This window comes from Schistocerca serialis, chromosome 2 (genome assembly GCF_023864345.2).
Source record: "Schistocerca serialis cubense isolate TAMUIC-IGC-003099 chromosome 2, iqSchSeri2.2, whole genome shotgun sequence".
Taxonomy (NCBI): domain Eukaryota; kingdom Metazoa; phylum Arthropoda; class Insecta; order Orthoptera; family Acrididae; genus Schistocerca; species Schistocerca serialis.
This window is the reverse complement of record NC_064639.1, coordinates 914,133,081-914,154,651: the sequence shown is the minus strand read 5'-3', so window position 1 is coordinate 914,154,651 and position 21,571 is coordinate 914,133,081. Positions and strand designations below refer to the sequence as shown.

General features: G+C 44.3%; 1 protein-coding gene across 1 annotated transcript in view; it reads right to left on the bottom strand.

Annotated features, from left to right (window-relative positions):
- The window catches only part of LOC126456513 (probable G-protein coupled receptor 179), a 1,523,402-nt gene that overhangs the window by 907,327 nt on the left and 594,504 nt on the right, over nucleotides 1–21,571 (bottom strand). The gene's annotated exons all lie outside the window — the stretch shown is intronic.

The window sequence follows — 21,571 nt, the reverse complement described above, 5'->3', positions numbered from 1 at the left end:
TGGCTCCTTCCGTGTATAGCGATTTTACGACTATGACGAGTGGGGCCTGAAGATGGTATCAATGTAATGCCGAAACTGGTAGCACATAGAAGTTCATAAAATAAAATAAATTTCTACAATACCTACGGCTGTTGGTAAATTATTGCATCAAGGAAAACCGAATGAGAGTGTCCGCACGTTCCAACATTGCAGGAATCACAGCTGTGTACGGCCGGCCGGCACGCGGGAGATCGAACAGGTTTGTGCGAGCTTGTTGCGATGATGACAGCCGCCTCACCCGACGACTCACCATGCTTTTGTTCACTGCCAGATCTCCGTAGAGATTCTGCAAGCACCTATGAACATCTGCGATGCTCTGATTTTCAGCCAAAAGAAAGTGACTGCTCTCTGTTTGGAACGCACCTCCGCTACAGCGGCCATTTTGAAGGCTACGTATAGCGCTGTCATCTATCGTAACTTCATGAAACTATAGGGGCTGCAGCGGGAATACACCACGATGTCCCACAACAAATTCTCCATTTCTTCAATCGAAACTGGCCGAAAAAAAGTGTTCCATTAAGTAACGGAACGTCCCTCGTAGTTTCCAGAGCGAAACTCTGCTTCGTATTCTGACAGAAATCCAAAGAGATTCTGTTCATATCTAAAGCATACAAGCGAAAGACACAATCAAGACCTTCACTGAACCAGCAATCGTAATGTTAATGGTGACGACATCGCTAAAGCTATGTTGCGAAATACAGTTTTCCCATGTTCTTTCACCAAAGAAGACGCAGCAAACATTACGAAATTCCAATCAAGAACAGTTGCCAATAAGAGTAATTTTAAAATAGTTAGGGGAGAGAGTGCCTCAGATATGATAAGCGAGTGGGATTGGCAGTCATTAAAACACAGGCGTTTTCCATTATGGAGAGACTTTTTCACGGAATTTCATCATTAGCTTTCTCCCTCGCACGTCAAAATACTCGTATTTTATTGACTCCCACTACATAGGGAGAGAAATGATATCGTAATAAAATAAGAGAAATCTGAGCACGCAAAGAAACATTATGTGTCCATTTTTCCAGTGGAAAGTGGAACGGTCAATGTAAAGTATAAATGTGACTCTATGAACCATCTACCTGACACTTTATTGTGAATTGTAGCGTAGTCATACACCTGTAGAGGCACAACTTACTTTTCATATCCCTGCACCTGCTGAAGGTAATTTGCAGCAGTGCACCTTTTACAGTAACCGTAGCCAATGGAAGAAGGAAACAAATGAAAATAGCAGGCCCCTCAAGGATCAGTTCTAGGACCATTTCTTTTCAGTATATGACTCTGTGGTTTGACGCCAGATCACGTTTTGTGCCTCCCATAATATTTCTTCGTCGTAACTGCTCGACATCGCCAGCTGGTGGCTGTTTGTCCCCACTAGCACAACTAGCAACTGCCAGTGTCCCCATAGCGACGTTCTGTATGGATGCGTCGTTTGAACTGCTTACAGACAGATGACACAGAGCTCCCTACCCGGAGCCGAGTTGTGGTAGTCCACGCCAGATCCAGGTGACCGGTCATGCACCTGAATGTCGCTGTGGCCGAGAGAGAAACCAAAATTTTTAGCTACACGGATCCTCCACTATGTTGTGGTGTAAGTGTCATCAGATAACCTCAGTTTCTTCTACATCTAATGGCAATAAGCAGAAGGTTCCTGGGTGTACTTCATTTGAATATTGGGTCCCTATTATTATTATTATTATTATTATTATTATTATTATTATTTGATTAATCATTCTTCTGACTGGTTTGGCCCAACCTGTGGCACGCCAAGAATTCCTCTCCTGTGCCAAACCACGAATTCCTCTCCTTCGGCAACCTTATCATCTCAGAGTAGTAGTTGAAACATTCATCCCCAATTAAGTGCTACATAATTCCAATCTCTGTCCTCAGCACTTTAAACTGTCTACAGTTCCCTCTAGTATCATTGAGCTCATTCCCTATCACCCTACTCCTTCTTCTTTTCACCGATTCCATTCCTCGCCGATTGTGCGGAGAATGTTCTCATTTTCTTCTGTAGCACCACGTCTTATCAGATTCTCCTTCCAGAAAGACCAAACTGGTGATATAGTCTTTTTCTTCTGGTACATCGCAAGTCATGGCTAGCTTTAAACATAAATATATGTCCGAGTGATGCTAAATATTATAATTTTTACATAAAGAAAAATATTATCTTGCCAATAACCTACAAATCGTGAGCTAGAATCTTCGAAATTAGTGAATCTAGGGAATCAGTGAATTAACTCATGCGACATTTTTTGGCCAGATCTGTACTCACTTTCAGAACTCAAATTAATAATACAAATTAACTACTTTCTTAAAATTGAACCTTGACTTGCTGGTGTACCTATGTATCACCACAATAAAATAAAAACAGTGTGTTGAGCGAGTATTCATGAGAACAGCGGAATATTCAAGTTTACAAAAATACTGACAAGTTTTTATCAATCTTTTTATAACTACAATGACGTAATAAATCTTACAAAAGAAATAACAAACACAAATCCCAAAAGAGCTGGCGCTTGGTTGGCAAAGCAGTCATTGGGGTGGAAGCTATACAAAACTTCTTTTATAATGCAATCTGACTTTGATTACATGAATGCAAAGTAAGGCCCAATTCTATTTAAATGGAACCATCCATCACCAAGTACACCACGATCTATGGTTCACAGAGAAAGGGAGTTGCGAATATCATTTAACAACAGTACGCCGGTGCAGCAATACTTTACCCTTACACCTTGATTCAGGCGGCAGCAGAATCGGTGCACTGTGGGCGATGAACAGCGAAATGCAGGAGTTGTAATGCTCTGATGTGCCCACGAAAATTTGCAAACTACGTGGATTGGAGCTCTGATTATTTGAATGAGGGAAACTTCCCTATCAGAGCCCTGATATCACAGAACATTTTAGTGTGAGGTGTCCGCCCCGGTAGCTGAGTGGTCAGGGTGACAGGCTGTCAATCCTAAGGGCCCGGGTTCGATTCGCGGCTGGGTCGGAGATTTTCTCCGCTCAGGGACTGGGTGTTGTGTTGTCCTAATCATCATCATTTCATCCCCATCGACTCGCAGGTCGCCGAAGTGGCGTCAAATCGAAAGACCTGCACCAGGCGAACGGTCTACCCGACGGGAGGCCCTAGCCACACGACATTTCCATTTTTTTCAGTGTGAGGTAAACCCGTTCTCTAGTCCGGTCAAACCAATTTGAGTCACAGGCATAACGATGCGTGCTGAATTGTCAAACGCCAGATGGCCAGCTCAGGACGAATAAGTCCACTCCAGTGACACACCATATGTTCAAGATGATATACAGATCCACTGTCGTTACAATTGGAAACTGCCACTTGCTCTTGGTTTACCACAAGTTGCAGACCACAAGTCTGAGCCACTAGGGAAAGACCTGAAGTTCTTCACCATGGGAGGACCAGAACATTAAGAATCACAACCACTTTCCACCAAGCCTTAGTACGAGAGCCTAATTAGCAAAAACGAGACCGCCTCCATATCGTACGAGACAATCGAAGTATCCTCTACTTATTGAATCTCCCATGTTGACAGTTGTGTTTGCCTGGTAGCCAATCCAGACACAGCACCGAGCTTCCCATGCAGGGGGAGCGAGCCACTGCTTTGAATATCCTGAGAGGAGCCAATCAGCGACTCAATGTCTCTCCTGTCTGGAAAAATAAGATTGTAGACTAGGGAGGCGTCGTTCTCACGGTAAGCATGGCCATGTTTTGGCAAAAAACGTCTACCTAGGTGGGACCATAGACCCTCATTTGTGAAAAGATCTAATGTTTCCAGGCCGGCCATTTCCAATCTCTGAAAGAAGGCTGTTAAGCGTCCCAGACAGTCGTAATCATGAAAGATGAGTTTTTGCAGCTCACTAAAAGAGTCTGGCGACCTCCTGGCGTCAAGGGAGTTACAGTATTGCCTCCATTAAACACGTACACCAACCGGTCTGTCCGTATCTGTTCCAGCGTAAAGACAAGCGCCGGCACGCCGGTCGTGAACATCAAAGCAGAGAGGGGTGTGAAGAAGACGTCACTCAATAGCACGCTGACCGACCCCTCTCCACGTCGACAACGAGACAGCAGCAGCCGCTAGGCGAAGAGAACATATGTACTGCATCCGACTGGCCGCGGGCCAGTTGAAGACTAGCCGTTCTAAGAGCTCTACAGCGGCGAATTAGGAACTGTATTATTTCACTTGCATTAGGAATTGTCTATACTGATGAGATTCCTTATTTTGTCTGTCGCCCATTGCTTGCGACACATCACTGTAAATTATTGAAGTTAAGTATTGTCATTTATCCTACTGTAATAAAACTTCTTTAAAACGATTTTCTTACATTGTTATCTAGCGCTCTGAGAAGCAAGTTTCCTAGACACACCATATTCTACGAGTAGGCAGGACACGACAGCATCATCCCAGCTTTTAACATAAGAATCCTCGGAGTTTTATGACCTGCCAACCCTTTGCCGGGGGCTTAGATTACAGCGATCTCTCTTAAATGGCTTCCTCCACCCACTTTCCACCAACTGACCGCCCTCACGACAGACTGTCACTTAGCTCAGGTGAAATATTTTTCAAATCAGCTCCCTCCTGCTCTGACCTCAGACTTATCTGGTTATCTCAGGCGTGAAGAGCGATGGTGTTTAAAACAACTGTATTCCTCTGTATGATAACTAGCACTATTATACGTCATTTCACAATCACAAGGAATCTCGTATACATCTCGTTTTCTGAGTTCGAGATCGTCTTTGACAGGACCTAAGAAATTCCTTAGTTTCTCTGGGAGGCGAGAGACATATAATAAGTAGTTAGGGTCTCTACCAATGCTTTCGCTTGCCTGCAGGAATAAAAAATCGACCTCCAGACGATGCTGATTAGGGGTCTCAAGGAAGTTTTGTGGGGATCAAAAGCCGTGATCCCTGAGAGCCTTGAAAATATCCATTGAGAAATTCTGAAGGGTCACTTCACATCTTTTGTCCGAATGTCGTCGACATGTCTCAAAAAGTATTTATCATATTAGGTTACACTGATGACTGACATTAGCTGTCCAACGCAAGGGCCTGGGAGCGGTAGAGCAAGTACTGTCGTAGGTTTAAAAAAATTAATTGGCAAAATACTTTCACTAAGGAAGGTTTTAGCCTAGGCCAGACAAAACAGAGGTCACACATTTCCATGTAAACAAGAATCTCGTCAAACACAAACTTACACCACATTGTCTAAACATCGTTATGTCCAGAATAAAACCCCAACATACCGCAGCATGTTCCTGGATAGAAGTTTAAGCTCCAAACAATATTTAAACAAAAACGGCCTAAAACTTGAACATGCCTCTGAAAAAACTCTGTGGTAATGGGGTACTCGGCCTCTGTTCTCTGAATTTAATCTTCGAACCTGGTGTACTCTGCTGTGGAATATAGTGTCCCAGTTTGGATCAACAGCGCCCATGTGGAGAAGGTACATCTAAACTGCCCCACGTGGATAACACCTGCAAACACTAGGTATACGCCCATCTGATGCCTCCCTGCTGTCGATCACATTCACCAACCCCTAACCCTCCTAATACGAAGGGACAGTGCTCTTTTCGCAGAATATACTAAAATACATTGTAATTCTTGGGTGAGAGTTCACGAACTGTCCGAAGCTGTGAAAATACCCAGGCTGATGATCAGAGCACCTATGGACTTGAAGGCCAGATAGTTACTTGCCGGCAATTTCATTGTCATCACACCTCTAAATGTCGTTGCAAGCAATGAGAGGGCACTGATATGTTTGCGAATAATCTCCCGTCACCGGATTTCATGGATTAAAGTGACGAATAAAATGTCAGGCTCTCATACCCCAAACATATAAGCTAACGTTCCAGTAACAGATGCAGTAGTAACACATTTCTTAGATGAGGCTAGGCACATTTCTCACAATATTTTTGGCAAATTGTTCAAACGAAAAATGAAATGTCCTGTAGGAGCCGATGTCACCATCACCACAGAAGAAAAGATTCCCAGACGAAACGCCTCCCGAACAAGCCATGTGGGCCCAACGGTACCGACAGGCCGCCATGTCATCGTCAGTCCACAGGCGCTACTGGATGCGGATATGGAGGGGCATGTAGTCAGCAAACAGCTCTCCCGGCCGTGTGACAGTTTACGAGAACGGAGTCGCTACTTCTCAGTCAATTAGCTCCTCAATTTACCTCACAAGGGCTGAGTGCAACCCGCTTGTCAACAGCGCTCGGCAGACCGGATGGTCACCCATCCAAGTACTAGCCCAGTCGAACAGCGCTTAACTTTGGTGATCTCACGCGAACCGCTGTTACCACTGCGGCCAGGCCGTTAAGAAAAGATTCCTAAAGGCCACAAAAGCATTATGGTGTTGGGAATTTGTTTGTTGCGAGGTCTGTGTGAATAATCCTAGCGCCGACTTTCAATGCACTCACTGTACGGGCAGCAGTTGATTTCACATTTTTCTTCAAGTTGAAAAAAAAAAATTAGCTGGAACTCTCTTTTGCAAGTCGTGACGTTTTACAGTATCTGATAAACTGGCTGAGACACTAGACAAAACACTTTACGACGTGCGCATAAAAAATAGAGGCCGGTGATTTTATGGATGTGTACATACGTCTTGTTAAATCCAAACTACAGTACTTCAGAAAAAAATCTTGTGGTTTGACTCCAGAGCATGGGTTCTAATTGTTTTCCATAGAAACGCCAACCTTGGTAGGCTCACTAGTTCTACTGACAATCTCTGTGATGTGTCCACGGCAGGTATTCGTAGTATTTAACGAAGATTACAAGCTGTATGGATGGTCTACTGCTGTCACACAGCAGGAGTGGGGGGAGCAACACGTCCGTGCTGCCTTCACGCTACTCAGCCAACAGCCGTCACCAAACGCACTATAATCCCACTCACGTGCTTCATCACGCGAAGAGCTCTTCAGGCACGGCTAAGTATGGTTTCACAGCACACGACTGCAGCTATTGCTGCAAAGCGGCACAGTTGTTTACCTTTTGCTGCGCTATTAGCGACTAGTGGCACCCACGCGTAACACATTTACTCTTACGCTTGCCGACCCCTGAAAATTTCTTGAGGACTATCAAAGGTCAATTCGATTCTCTTTTAAGATTACAGTAGACTATCTCTAGTTCGGTCTCTTCTAAATAGTTCACGAAAATTAGTACTGGTTTTTTGTCACGAAGTGAAATGCCGCCTTCCGTCTCACGCCAAGCTCATTTTCTGTTGGAAAGAGGTCAATGTTATTAATGAATGTACAGGTAATACAATATTATTTTAACTGCCAAACGAAAAAGGAAGATTCGGACTCACTTACCAGCTTCCTTGAAAAATAATCCTGATTACAGAAAGTACTGTCCTACATTAAAAGAAATGCGATAGCAAATGCTTACAAAAGAATATGAACCAAAACTAAATTCTTCCAGAAGCCATTTTCAACACATATTCGCGATAAAAATACGAGAGATATTCAGTAACTAATAAAACAGATTTTTTTTCCTCTGCCAATTTCGACTGAAATACCGCAGGCTTTGTTGAGGGACGTCGTGGAAGATTCCCGCTTCAGCTCCAATAGTTTCAAGAAGTTCCGATAGGTGGCGGCTTTATACGCAGCCTTCAAAATGACGTCGGTAACGGAGATATGTGTCAAGCAGAAAACTGTAATTTCTTTTGACGGAAAACCAGAGCAACGCAGATATTCATAGGCGCTTGCAGAATGTCCACGCAGACCTGGCAGTGAACAATGAGTCGTTGGGCGTGGTGACCGTTCTCATCGCAACAAGGTCGAACAAACCTGTCCGATCTTCCACTTGCCGGGTGGAAGTGCACAGTTATGACTCCTCAATGCGGGAACGTGCCGACACTTTCATTCGAGGTGATCGTCCGATCGCAGTCAAACACAACGCTGCTCAACTGGACGTCTCTGTTGGTAGTGCTAACACATTCGTCCACCAGTCGGGGTACTCAAAAGTCTGCACCCGCTGGGCTCCACGCCGCCTAACAGAGGACCATAAACAGCAGTGACGGACCATCTGTGAGGATTTGCTTGAGCCTTACGAGGCTGACCGTGACGAATCGAACATCGTCCCTGGTGATGAAACCTGGGCACATCACGTCCAACCGGAAACTAAACGGCAAACCATGTAGTGGTGCCGTACCATCTCTCCTCCGAATACAAAGTTCAAAGCCGAACGCTCAGCCAGTGAAGTCATGGCGATTGACTTTTGGGATTCTGATGGGGTTATTCTGTTTCACGTTCTCCCTCATGGTGAAACGATCAGCTGCGAAGTGCACTGAGTCAGGCTCAGGAAATTGAAGGAATGACTTCACCGTGTTCGTTGCCAAAAAACTGGAAGCGAACGTCTGCTTCTGCTTGAGATCGAAAGGCCTCGCATGAGCTTGCACACCCGAGAGGACCGCACGAATCTTCAGTGGAGCGTTCTTCTTAATCCACCCTGCAGCCCGTATCTCGCACGTTCCTACTTCCACTTGTTTGGCCCAATGAACGGTGCACTCCTCAGGAAGCAGTATATGGATGATGGGGGGGGGGGGGTTATTGATGCAGCGAGACGTTGGCTCCGACATTGAAGAGTAGAGTGGTACCATGGCGGCATGCAGGTCCACCACTAAGGTGACATAAGGCCGTTGCATTGAACAGAGACTGCTTTGAAAAATAAGGTTTTGTAGCCACAATTGTGGGGAATAGGAAGGTGTTTTGGAATCCTGTAAAAAAACAACCTGCTCTCGGAAAGAAATGTGTTGCGTTACATCTCGAACACTCCTCGCATTGCAATGGCAACATCATCACGTACGTAGCAGTGGCTCTTAGGCTGCTGTGGAACACATAAATGTAGATCCAGATGACAGCACAAAATATTTGGTGAAGAAAGTATCATTGTATAGCAAATGTAGTAAATGTAGCCTATAAATTTTCAGTGATGTACAGATTTTTATTTTTGAATATAAATACTAATGGGTATGTGCAGTAGTAGATATATATCAGCCTTGTTCATTGTAACCTTTAAATATGTAATATAGCTTTACATTGTTTAATCATCTACTTCATTACTACATCACTATACTAGTTGCTTTAAAATTAAATACGCTGTATATTATCTTACATAATACTCTAAATCATGTTTTCTAATTTATCCACTACATACGCTGTATGTCATATTCCAAATTATAGGTTCAGATAACTTTTGTGGAAAACATTTCTATAATTCGGGATTTCAGTAATTGGATCTGGAACTCGCCACAATTAATTCGCATTAGTGAGGTTTCACCGTATTTCTGATTTTGCTTCTTTCGCTAAGAACCTTAAATCAAACATTTTCTGCACTTAAACAACCTGAGCTTTATTTAATTTTTAAACTTTATCTCAAAGCATGTTACAAATATATGAAACATCAAAACAATTCTCATGTACCAACAGCCACATTTTACTAAGATTTCGACATGTGCTCCGTACACAGAATTCTTCAAAATTCTATAATGAAGAGTTAATTCTGGTTTCTTGATGCAGGCTGCCTCTTCATCTGCTTGGACCCCATCTTCACAATGACTTCTTGCCTCTTGTGCTCCGTCCATGTTTGATACCTTCCTAAGAAACGTAATTTTGCCTTTTCACTACACTTTCCGATTTATGCACTTTTTAAAGAGTCCTAACACTTTCTCTTCCATTTTGCTTCTATTTAAACTATGTAAATTTCTAATTCTTTAAACGGAATGTATTGTCGTACTTATTTTCATAATTTTACTGGTTTCGTTCAAATAGTCAAGATATTCTGATCTGTTAAAACACATAACAGGCATGGTAAGTTTGGACTTAGATAAGTTACGTGAAACATGATATACGGTGGCTCACTTAAATGTTTCAGCGCAAATATCTCTGGTACAACGGCAGATGTAGAAAATTTGCACTCACAGGCATGAGTGTAAGGCACGGGCTTTTCTACATCTACATCTACATCTATACTCCGCGAGCCACCTTACGGTGTGTGGCGGAGGGTACTTATTGTACCACTATCTGATCCCCCCTTCCCTGTTCCATTCACGAATTGTGCGTGGGAAGAACGACTGCTTGTAAGTCTCCGTATTTGCTCTAATTTCTCGGATCTTTTCGTTGTGATCATTACGCGAGATATATGTGGGCGGTAGTAATATGTTGCCCATCTCTTCCCGGAATGTGCTCTCTCGTAATTTCGATAATAAACCTCTCCGTATTGCGTAACGCCTTTCTTGAAGTGTCCGCCACTGGAGCTTGTTCAGCATCTCCGTAACGCTCTCGCGCTGACTAAATGTCCCCATGACGAATCGCGCTGCTTTTCGCTGGATCATGTCTATCTCTTCTATTAATCCAACCTGGTAAGGGTCCCATACTGATGAGCAATACTCAAGAATCGGACGAACAAGCGTTTTGTAAGCTACTTCTTTCGTCGATGAGTCACATTTTCTTAGAATTCTTCCTATGAATCTCAACCTGGGCCTGCTTTTCCCACTATTTGTTTTATGTGATCATTCCACTTCAGATCGCTCCGGATAGTAACTCCTAAGTATTTTAAGGTCGTTACCGCTTCCAATGATTTACCACCTATGGCATAATCGTACTGGAATGGATTTCTGCCCCTATGTATGCGCATTATATTACATTTATCCACGTTTAGGGAAAGCTGCCAGCTGTCGCACCATGCATTAATCCTCTGCAGGTCCTCCTCGAGTACGTACGAGTCTTCTGATGTTGCTACTTTCTTGTAGACAACCGTGTCATCTGCAAATAGCCTCACGGAGCTACCGATGTTGTCAACTAAGTCATTTATGTATATTGTAAACAATAAAGGCCCTATCACGCTTCCCTGCGGTACTCCCGAAATTACCTCTACATCTGCAGATTTTGAACCGTTAAGAATGACATGTTGTGTTCTTTCTTCTAGGAAATCCTGAATCCAATCACAAACCTGGTCCGATATTCCGTAAGCTCGTATTTTTTTCACTAAACGTTAGTGCGGAACCGTATCAAATGCCTTCCTGAAGTCCAGGAATACGGCATCAATCTGCTCGCCAGTGTCTACGGCACTGTGAATTTCTTGGGCAAATAGGGCGAGCTGAGTTTCACATGATCTCTGTTTGCGGAATCCATGTTGGTTATGATGAAGGAGATTTGTATTATCTAAGAACGTCATAATACGAGAACACAAAACATGTTCCATTATTCTACAACAGATTGACGTAAGCGAAATAGGCCTATAATTATTCGCATCTGATTTATGACCCTTCTTGAAAATGGGAACGACCTGCGCTTTCTTCCAGTCGCTAGGTACTTTACGTTCTTCCAGCGATCTACGATAAATTGCTGATAGAAAGGGGGCAAGTTCTTTAGCATAATCACTGTAGAATCTTAAGGGTATCTCGTCTGGTCCGGATGCTTTTCCGCTACTAAGTGATAGCAGTTGTTTTTCAATTCCGATATCGTTTATTTCAATATTTTCCATTTTGGCGTCCGTGCGACGGCTGAAGTCAGGGACCGTGTTACGATTTTCCGCAGTGAAACAGTTTCGGAACACTGAATTCAGTATTTCTGCCTTTCTTCGGTCGTCCTCTGTTTCGGTGCCATCGTGGTCAACTTTTTAGGGTTCTTGTTTAGATTGTTTGCCAATGTTTTATGTTCGAATTCGTTGAATGCTTCTCTCATTGCTCTCTTTACGCTCTTTTTCGCTTCGTTCAGCTTTTCCTTATCAGCTATGATTCGACTACTCTTAAACCTATGATGAAGCTTTCTTTGTTTCCTTAGTACCTTTCGTACATGATTGTTATACCACGGTGGATCTTTCCCCTCGCTTTGGACCTTAGTCGGTACGAACTTATCTAAGGCGTACTGGACGATGTTTCTGAATTTTTTCCATTTTTGTTCCACATCCTCTTCCTCAGAAATGAACGTTTGATGGTGGTCACTCAGATAATCTGCGATTTGTGCCCTATCACTCTTGTTAAGCAAATATATTTTCCTTCCTTTCTTGGCATTTCTTATTACACTTGTAGTCATTGATGCAACCACTGACTTATGATCACTGATACCCTCTTCTACATTCACGAAGTCGAAAAGTTCCGGTCTATTTGTTGCTATGAGGTCTAAAACGTTAGCTTCACGAGTTGGTTCTCTAACTATCTGCTCGAAGTAATTCTCGGACAAGGCAGTCAGGATAATGTCACAAGAGTCTCTGTCCCTGGCTCCAGTTCTGATTGTGTGACTATCCCATTCTATACCTGGTAGATTGAAGTCTCCCCCTATTACAATAGTATGATCACGAAACTTCTTCACGACGTTCTGCAGGTTCTCTCTGAGGCGCCCAACTACTACGGTTGCTGATGCAGGTGGTCTATAGAAGCATCCGACTATCATATCTGACCCACCTTTGATACTTAACCCAGATTATTTCACATTCGCATTCGCTAATAACTTCACTGGATATTATTGAATTCTTTACTGCTATAAATACTCCTCCACCATTGGCGTTTATCCTATCCCCCCGAAGAGTGGCCAATTCTCCTTGCGTCCGCTCACAACAACCACAGTCCCTACACATGACTATGTTTACCCTACTCTATACGGTGACAAATTCCCAAGATAATCTTCTGATGAGCTACTCTGATAATCAAGAAACACTCACTGAAATACGAGACGCGAAAACTACGCTAGGTTTTCCCAGAAAAACTATTTAAAAGCTAAGCGCAGCAAATAAGTACAAAAACGCTTTATACAAACAGTACTCGCTGCTGCTGGTGCTCTCGCTCTGGCTGTCACAAGACAACTGCTGATTCAAGTGACTAGTGGCTAACGGCCGCGAAACAAACAAAAGACGGTTTTAGGGCGCTTTCTGTTCTAAACGATCAAGAAAACACTAAGAAATCTAACACGAAAACTACGTAAAGTTTTATCAAGAACTGTTAGTTACTATGCAGAGCAGATAAACACAAATAGAATCCCTTCCTTAGTGGAAGGTCGTAAACAAAATGCAAAATAAACGCTTTATACAAACAGTACTCGCTGCTGCTGGTGCTCTCGCTCTGGCTGTCACAAGACAGTAAATGCTATGAGACATTGTAAAACGGAAGCAGATGTTAGTTTCAACATAAACTTACGTTTCATTTCTAAATGGACACCTCGTATTATTTATTACGCAACTAATAAAACGAAAAATCACAAAAAGACTAGCTTTGATTTCATCGCGTTATGTCAATTACATTCCGAGAAGTTGGAAAGCGAAGTGGGCGCTTGAAATAAACGAAACGCGGCGCTGTTGCACGTCCCGAGCTGCACTATTGGTCCCCATACATCAGTGTTTGTCGCAGAAACCCTATTGTTACTTTCGGCCCCCGTGACAACCGTGAAAGTAAGATTACTTAAGTCAATCCCATCGCGATTTGAGCAACATAGGGTTCACGCTTGCATCTTGAAATGTACAATAGCGGGGCATTTCGATTATTTCAACTGTCATTTCGCTTCGCAATTTCTGGGGATCTAATTGATGTATTGCGGTTTAACCAGTGCCATTCTCTTTTTGTGATACTTCATGTTAATAAAAAGAAGTAATACGGGGTTGAAAGAAACATAATTTTGTGTTGAGATTAATGTTTCTTACATTTTAGGATGTCTCATAGTATTTTTATTTTCATGGGCCTGTGTCTTACATTCATACCAATAAAAGTTGTTTTTCAATATCTATTTTTGTTCCAGAGATAATTGACCTGAAACGTTGAAATGGACTCCCCTGCATCTAAGGTATCCTCATACAGAGGTGTGATCGAAGACACTTTTAAAAGAATATCCTTATCAACAAAACGAAGCTCACAAGAGAACATTCCCAAGTTTCAGTAAACGACTTTCATGAAACTTGGCAGGTGTGTGGAGAGCGCGAAATAATGCAGTACGTATTTTTTTGTTTGTGCCCAATATCGCTTTTAAGGGATAAAACACACCTTGACAGGTAATTTGGCATATAAGTCTTATTAGAGAGAATATCTTCGAAACGATGATATTTAAAAAATGTTTTTCATATAAAAATTGATATGTTATTAACGTTCTTGACAACTGTGTAATATGCTCTTGTAATAATTTGAAATTTTGTTGAAAACTGTGAAATATGCTCTTGTAATAATTTGAAATTTTGCAAAATAAAAACCTTGTGTAATAAAGTTGGATTCTGAAATACCATTTTTTGGAAGTTAAGCTGCTTTTGTGTGATACAAAGTAATGCTTTGGGATTTACTTAGTGCAATAAAATCAATAACGAGTATTTAAACAAAACTTAAATAATAGTAAGAATAACTGTTAAATAAATTATATTGAAAATTTTATAGGATTTGCAATTCAGTTCTTGGTTCAAATATAGGGCTCCAAGGGACTCCAGTTCGTAGCATACGTTACAGAAAAGACACATCGTGAGTTTAAGGGTTAAATACGACTTCCGTCAAAGATAAGGCAAGTTCCTCGGAAGCGGTGCTTGCACAATTGCCACACAAAATGTTTCTGCTCTCCAGCAAAGTCATCATAGGCGAGCTTAAAATACACTCCTGGAAATGGAAAAAAGAACACATTGACACCGGTGTGTCAGACCCACCATACTGGCTCCGGACACTGCGAGAGGGCTGTACAAGCAATGATCACACGCACGGCACAGCGGACACACCAGGAACCGCGGTGTTGGCCGTCGAATGGCGCTAGCTGCGCAGCATTTGTGCACCGCCGCCGTCAGTGTCAGCCAGTTTGCCGTGGCATACGGAGCTCCATCGCAGTCTTTAACACTGGTAGCATGCCGCGACAGCGTGGACGTGAACCGTATGTGCAGTTGACGGACTTTGAGCGAGGGCGTATAGTGGGCATGCGGGAGGCCGGGTGGACGTACCGCCGAATTGCTCAACACGTGGGGCGTGAGGTCTCCACAGTACATCGATGTTGTCGCCAGTGGTCGGCGGAAGGTGCACGTGCCCGTCGACCTGCGACCGGACCGCAGCGACGCACGGATGCACGCCAAGACCGTAGGATCCTACGCAGTGCCGTAGGGGACCGCACCGCCACTTCCCAGCAAATTAGGGACACTGTTGCTCCTGGGGTATCGGCGAGGACCATTCGCAACCGTCTCCATGAAGCTGGGCTACGGTCCCGCACACCGTTAGGCCGTCTTCCGCTCACGCCCCAACATCGTGCAGCCTGCCTCCAGTGGTGTCGCGACAGGCGTGAATGGAGAGACGAATGGAGACGTGTCGTCTTCAGCGATGAGAGTCGCTTCTGCCTTGGTGCCAATGATGGTCGTATGCGTGTTTGGCGCCGTGCAGGTGAGCGCCACAATCAGGACTGCATACGACCGAGGCACACAGGGCCAACACCCGGCATCATGGTGTGGGGAGCGATCTCCTACACTGGCCGTACACCACTGGTGATCGTCGAGGGGACACTGAATAGTGCACGGTACATCCAAACCGTCATCGAACCCATCGTTCTACCATTCCTAGACCGGCAAGGGAACTTGCTGTTCCAACAGGACAATGCACGTCCGCATGTATCCCGTGCCACCCAACGTGCTCTAGAAGGTGTAAGTCAACTACCCTGGCCAGCAAGATCTCCGGATCTGTCCCCCATTGAGCATGTTTGGGACTGGATGAAGCGTCGTCTCACGCGGTCTGCACGTCCAGTACGAACGCTGGTCCAACTGAGGCGCCAGGTGGAAATGGCATGGCAAGCCGTTCCACAGGACTACATCCAGCATCTCTACGATCGTCTCCATGGGAGAATAGCAGCCTGCATTGCTGCGAAAGGTGGATATACACTGTACTAGTGCCGACATTGTGCATGCTCTGTTGCCTGTGTCTATGTGCCTGTGGTTCTGTCAGTGTGATCATGTGATGTATCTGACCCCAGGAATGTGTCAATAAAGTTTCCCCTTCCTGGGACAATGAATTCACGGTGTTCTTATTTCAGTTTCCAGGAGTGTACGTTCGGTAATCCTGCAGTGGTCGGCACTCGAGTGCGTCGTTAGCTGCTTAGGCGGCAAGATGACGCGCAGCGCCGTGGCGGCGGCAGCAGGTTCGCGGCCACTCAGGAGGCGGGAGGCGCTATTTCTGCGGCGGTCGGCCGCCCCAAGTGGTGCACGAGAGCGCCGGCCGCCCGCGGCGGCAGCCCGTCGAGAACCCCTCACCCTCCCCCACACCGCCCCCACTCCACAAGCTGCGCCTTTCAGCGGGCGGCGAATGAGCAGCCACCTAACAGCCATTCACCAGCTGCCGGCTGCGTCAGCAGACGCCACCGGGCCTAGGAACACAGGCTCTGCGACACCTACTACTGCACCTCTAGTGGTCAAAATTGCAACACCACCGTGTTAGCGTGCAGTGTACGTCAAACTGCAATGAAGTGTGGTACATACGTATATATGCAGTAAACATATCGAATAAGAAAGTGTCGGGTTTCCTCCCATGTCAAGAGATTAAAATTACATGAGCCTTCGGTCAAGCAGCCTCTGTCAAAGGGTATGACTGCCAGTGGGCTGCTGGTACGTCCTTATATACAAAAGTTGCCATGTGTGACGTTACTGGCGCTCGCGGCATCGCCATCTACGTTTACAGTTTGTCTAAAATTAAAGCAACAAATGAAAATTTTGCAATTTTGCGTTTATTTTCCCACAAAATGGTATAAACAGGTGTTAGTAGAGCAGAAACAAAATAAAGAATACAGACCCTAGACAAGTGCAACGTGCATAACTGTAGACAAAAATGTTCTTCGTTGTTCTTCGTTTCCTCAAAATTAACGGATTGGCACTTCATCTACATCTACATTTACATTTATACTCCGCAAGCCACCAAACTGTGGGTGGCGGAGGGCACTTTACGTGCCACTGTCATTACCTCCGTTCCCTGTTCCAGTCGCGTATGGTTCGCAGGAAGAACGACTGCCGGAAAACCAACGTGCGCGCTCGAATCTGTCTAATTTTACATTCCTGATCTCGACGGGAGATATAAGCAGGGGGAAGCAATATATTCGATGCCTCATCCAGAAACCTGGACAGCAAGCTACACCGCGATGCAGAGCGCCTCTCTTGCAGAGTCTGCCACTTGAGTTTGTTAAACATCTCCGTAACGCTATCACGCTTACCAAATAACCCTGTGACGAAACGTGCCACTCTTCTTTGGATCTTCTCTGTCAACCCGACCTGGTATGGATCCCACACTGATGAGCAATACTCAAGTATGGGTCGAACGAGTGTTTTGTAAGCCACCTCCTTGTTGATGGACTACATTTTCTAGGACTCTCCCAATGAATCTCATCCTGGCACCCGCCTTGCCAACAATTAATTTTATATGGTCATTCCACTTGAAATCGTTCCGCACGCATACTCCCAGATATTTTACAGAAGTAACTGCTACCAGTGTTTGTTCCGCTATCATATAATCATACAATAAAGGATCCGTTCTGCATACTCCCAGATATTTTACAGAAGTAACTGCTACCAGTGTTCCGCTATCATACACTCATACAATAAAGGATCCGTTCTGACAAATGGTTAATGTGCTTAGTATGGGATGTGACCACCTCTGGCAGCAATACAGGCCTCACAACGATAGGGCATGCTGTGAATGACGTCATCAATCTCATGTTGAAGCAATAACGCCCATTATTCATGTAGTACTGCACGCATTCTTGGAGAGTGGTTGGTGGATGATGATGTGATGCAGACCATCTCCTTAATACATCCAGACATGCTCTATGGGATTCAAATTGGGAGAGCCAGCAGGCCACGCCATGGGTGCAATATCTACAGTTTCCAAAGAAAAACATCAACCACTCGTACTCTAGGAGGTCGAGCATTATCGTCCATCAATACAAAGTCTGGGCCTACAGAGCCTCGCAAAAACCGCATATGAGGTCCCAAGAATTTCGTCACCATACCTGAAAACAGTTAAATCTTGCTGATTCACCTGAACAATTTCATGAAGAGGTCTTAGAGAGCTCTACATAATACCCAACCACACCGTAAGGGATCCTCCTATCTATCGGTATCTTTCCACAATATTTCGGTGTAGTGGGACAACCTTTGTATGGACTCACTCTGCATTGTTGCCAAATTTACTCAAGACGGGGAATCCAAGATAGCGGCGATAGATACAGCAATGTCACAATGACATCAAGGCGAGAATTTCACATTTTGGCGGGAAAATAGGTCAGTTGGACTACCTCCACTAACCTGACCCCTTCCATCCCCTCCCCTCCACCCTGAAAATTGTGTGAAGTTCAGATTTTGGTGGGGAAAAAAGGGCTCTTGGGGTATCTCCACTAACCTAAGACAATGGTGGGGAAAAAGGACACTTTGGCTACCTCCACCAACCTAAGTCAACCAACCGCCACCTCTTCCTTGAAATTAGTAGGAAAGGGACTCAGCTTGTGCTGGGCCACTGGATATGATGGACAAAAGTCGATATTTTGCAGGTGGTCTATATTCAAGCAATTTTAGTTGTCATAGGCAGTAGGCCATCCAGTGCGTTCACCATGAGGTCTGGAGTCCAACTGACTTAGTACACAGTGCTGCCACCAGATAGTGCTGTCCTCTCATGGTTGTCAAGAGGGGGAGGAGGAGATGGCGGGAAAATGATTCAGTCTGTGTCCAGCTGCTGGAGAGGGGAAGAAGTGCACTTTATTTACTGTGGAAGAATTTATTTATGGTCGGATTTCATGTAGTTAATTTATTACTCTGATACAAAACACTCGCCCTGATGTGCTTGGGGTCACAATACACTGACTGCAGACCTGCAGACTACTTGTAAATCAACGAAGTAACGCAGTAAAATGACGTAAATTGTCAAAATAACACTTGTATAAAGCTCCGTGAACACACTTACTAATCGTCAACTATTGAAATTACGCATTGCACAGCCTAAACACCTGTAAACTATTCATAATTACCAAAATAACGCAGTAAAATGATGTGCAGATACGCAAACAACTCATAAATTGTCAAAAAATAATGCATATTTAAAGATCTGCCAACATGGTCACAATGCTTAAACAGCAGAAAATAATGCACTGCACAAACACTCATTGCACATAAAATCGCTTGCAACTATCATTATGAAATTCGACCACGATGTATCAGTGAATATTCCCTACAGAGGTTCAAACTTGTGCACGCACTGACGCTGAATCTTGATGCAAGCCAATGCTGGAGAGACGGATCCAGGAGTGCGAACCATTGCTCTAAGGCCACTGCCATCTACAGCCAGCCGTTGAAAGTTGCGTCTGTTTTCTGGTATACAGTTAGAGTTCATCAATTGCTATACTGGTGTCACATGTCTATGTAACAAGAGTCAAGTCTCCCTCTGGATACGCACATGTTCACCTAGGCACCATTGCTGACGCGATGACGCTTAGCTGCAGGTGCAGCAGGAGAGAGATGTTTGCATAGCAGCTCCCCATTGCAGATGCAGCTAAAAGGTTCTCAGTGTTATTCTGACATGACATGTCTATGTAAATAACAGCCTAAAGCCCCTATGAAGGCGCTATAGGCATCTGTTGAAATACTTCCTAGAAAATATGGGGTGCATTGTACCTAGTGATCCTAACGCGACATCCCATCCCACATGAGAGATGCGTCATTCACGTGCACATGTTTGCCTGTGCAGTATGGCTGATGCATAGATGTGAGATGTGTGTAGTGTGGCTGGAATTTTCAGTGGCCTACATCTAGTGGTCTGGAGATGTCCAGATGCCACAATGTCGGATGAGGAACAGCATATCACCCCATAGATGGACCATCTGCTTTGTCTTTGAACACCTGAACAAAGGATATATCACCTTACACTCAGAACTTTCCGTAGTAACTTGCCCCCTCCCCCCATCTTCTTTGAACTAGTCTGTAGAGGCTGCTATGACCCGGCACAAAGGATGTCTTACGAATGAATGGAGCATACTGATTGGCTCTTACTAAATTTACTCACAAAATTACCGATGCTGTCGGTGTGGAAGCACTGTCCACTGTCCACCTCTTTTTTTTCTGCATACGAGACTTTCAGTAGCAAAACTGTATTGTACAGATCGCCATATTACACCGGCAGTTAAACCCTCAAAAGGGGTGTACAGATCGTCAAGCACACAAAGACACTTGCTCAATTACACTGCTCTGCCACTGAGGACAGAAGCTTGAATATTACAGCATGAAACCGATTTCCAACCTCGCAATATATCACCGCATACTATGTTGATGTAGTAAACATACAATTCGAATCCTGCGCCATACGAAATCGTCCCTTTTGCATCATGCATAAAGGTATCGACCACCAGACACTCGTACATATACCGTGAAGACAGACAACATAAGCAGATGCACCATAGGTATACTCCTCGCAGCATTAGATATTTCCCGTGAGGTCAGGCAGTCATCCACCACAGCCGACTGTCACAAGTCATCTACCCCCAACGTGTGACCAGAGCGTCCTCAGTGGACCGAAGTCACTCTCCGAACTGTTGTACAAAGAGGGGCTGGGTCCCACTCAGCACAAACGCATTACTCTTTCTGTCCCTGACCTGCTTGCTTGCTTTCTACACCTATTTCCAGACTCCGGGATTGCAAGGACATATGTAATTTCACATGGTTTGCCAGAATATCATATTTGCTTCCTACGCCAGGGTTCCCGGGTTCGATTCCCGGCGGGATCAGGGAGTTTCTCTGCCTCCTGATGACTGGGTGTTATGTGATGTCCTTAGGTGAGTTAGGTTAGTTCTAGGGAACTGATGACCATAGATGTTAAGTTCCATAGTGCTCAGAGCCATTTGAACCAATATCATATTTACACGATACTCTTCGATATCAAGTACATAGCAATATCACTTGCTTAGCAGTGTCGCTTGTGCATCACAATTTCGAAGATATAGACCGGAAATTATTTCTGTAGAAACTCGAAACCTTAGCGAGGTGGAGCTTGCTGTAAACCACTAACTAGAAACTGATCTCGTCTGCGAAGAACTTTACGTGAAAACTCTAAAAAAATAAAGGGAACTGATATTTAAACTCGCGAATATCGATGTCGGTGAATAACAGATTGCAAATTATAATTTACAAAGGTAACAAAGGTGTTTCTCATGTCTAGAGAATCAGAAAACGTTTCTTCCACCCATCTTTCACCTGCTAGATGCGCACACCACAATCGATATTTTCTCAACTAAATAAAGGCGCGAAATGTGCAGAAGCAGTCAACTGCACAAATTACATTGGAGGGAATAATGGTCCAGTAGAAACACACGTCCATATTGAATCCTCTCAAATTTCCACGTGATCACGAAAGCAGTCCAACACATACTAAGTTTTATTTTGCTATTCATCCGTCTAGAGGATGACATGGTTAAGCCAGTTACATTCCTGCATCACAACAGGCTTTCCCATTCAGACAGCTCCTGCCGTTAGCGGGAAACGCATGCACTACGCACCCCTAGGTAGAACCATCCTAGGGAACAGGCCACATACATATTTGATCGTTATACTTAT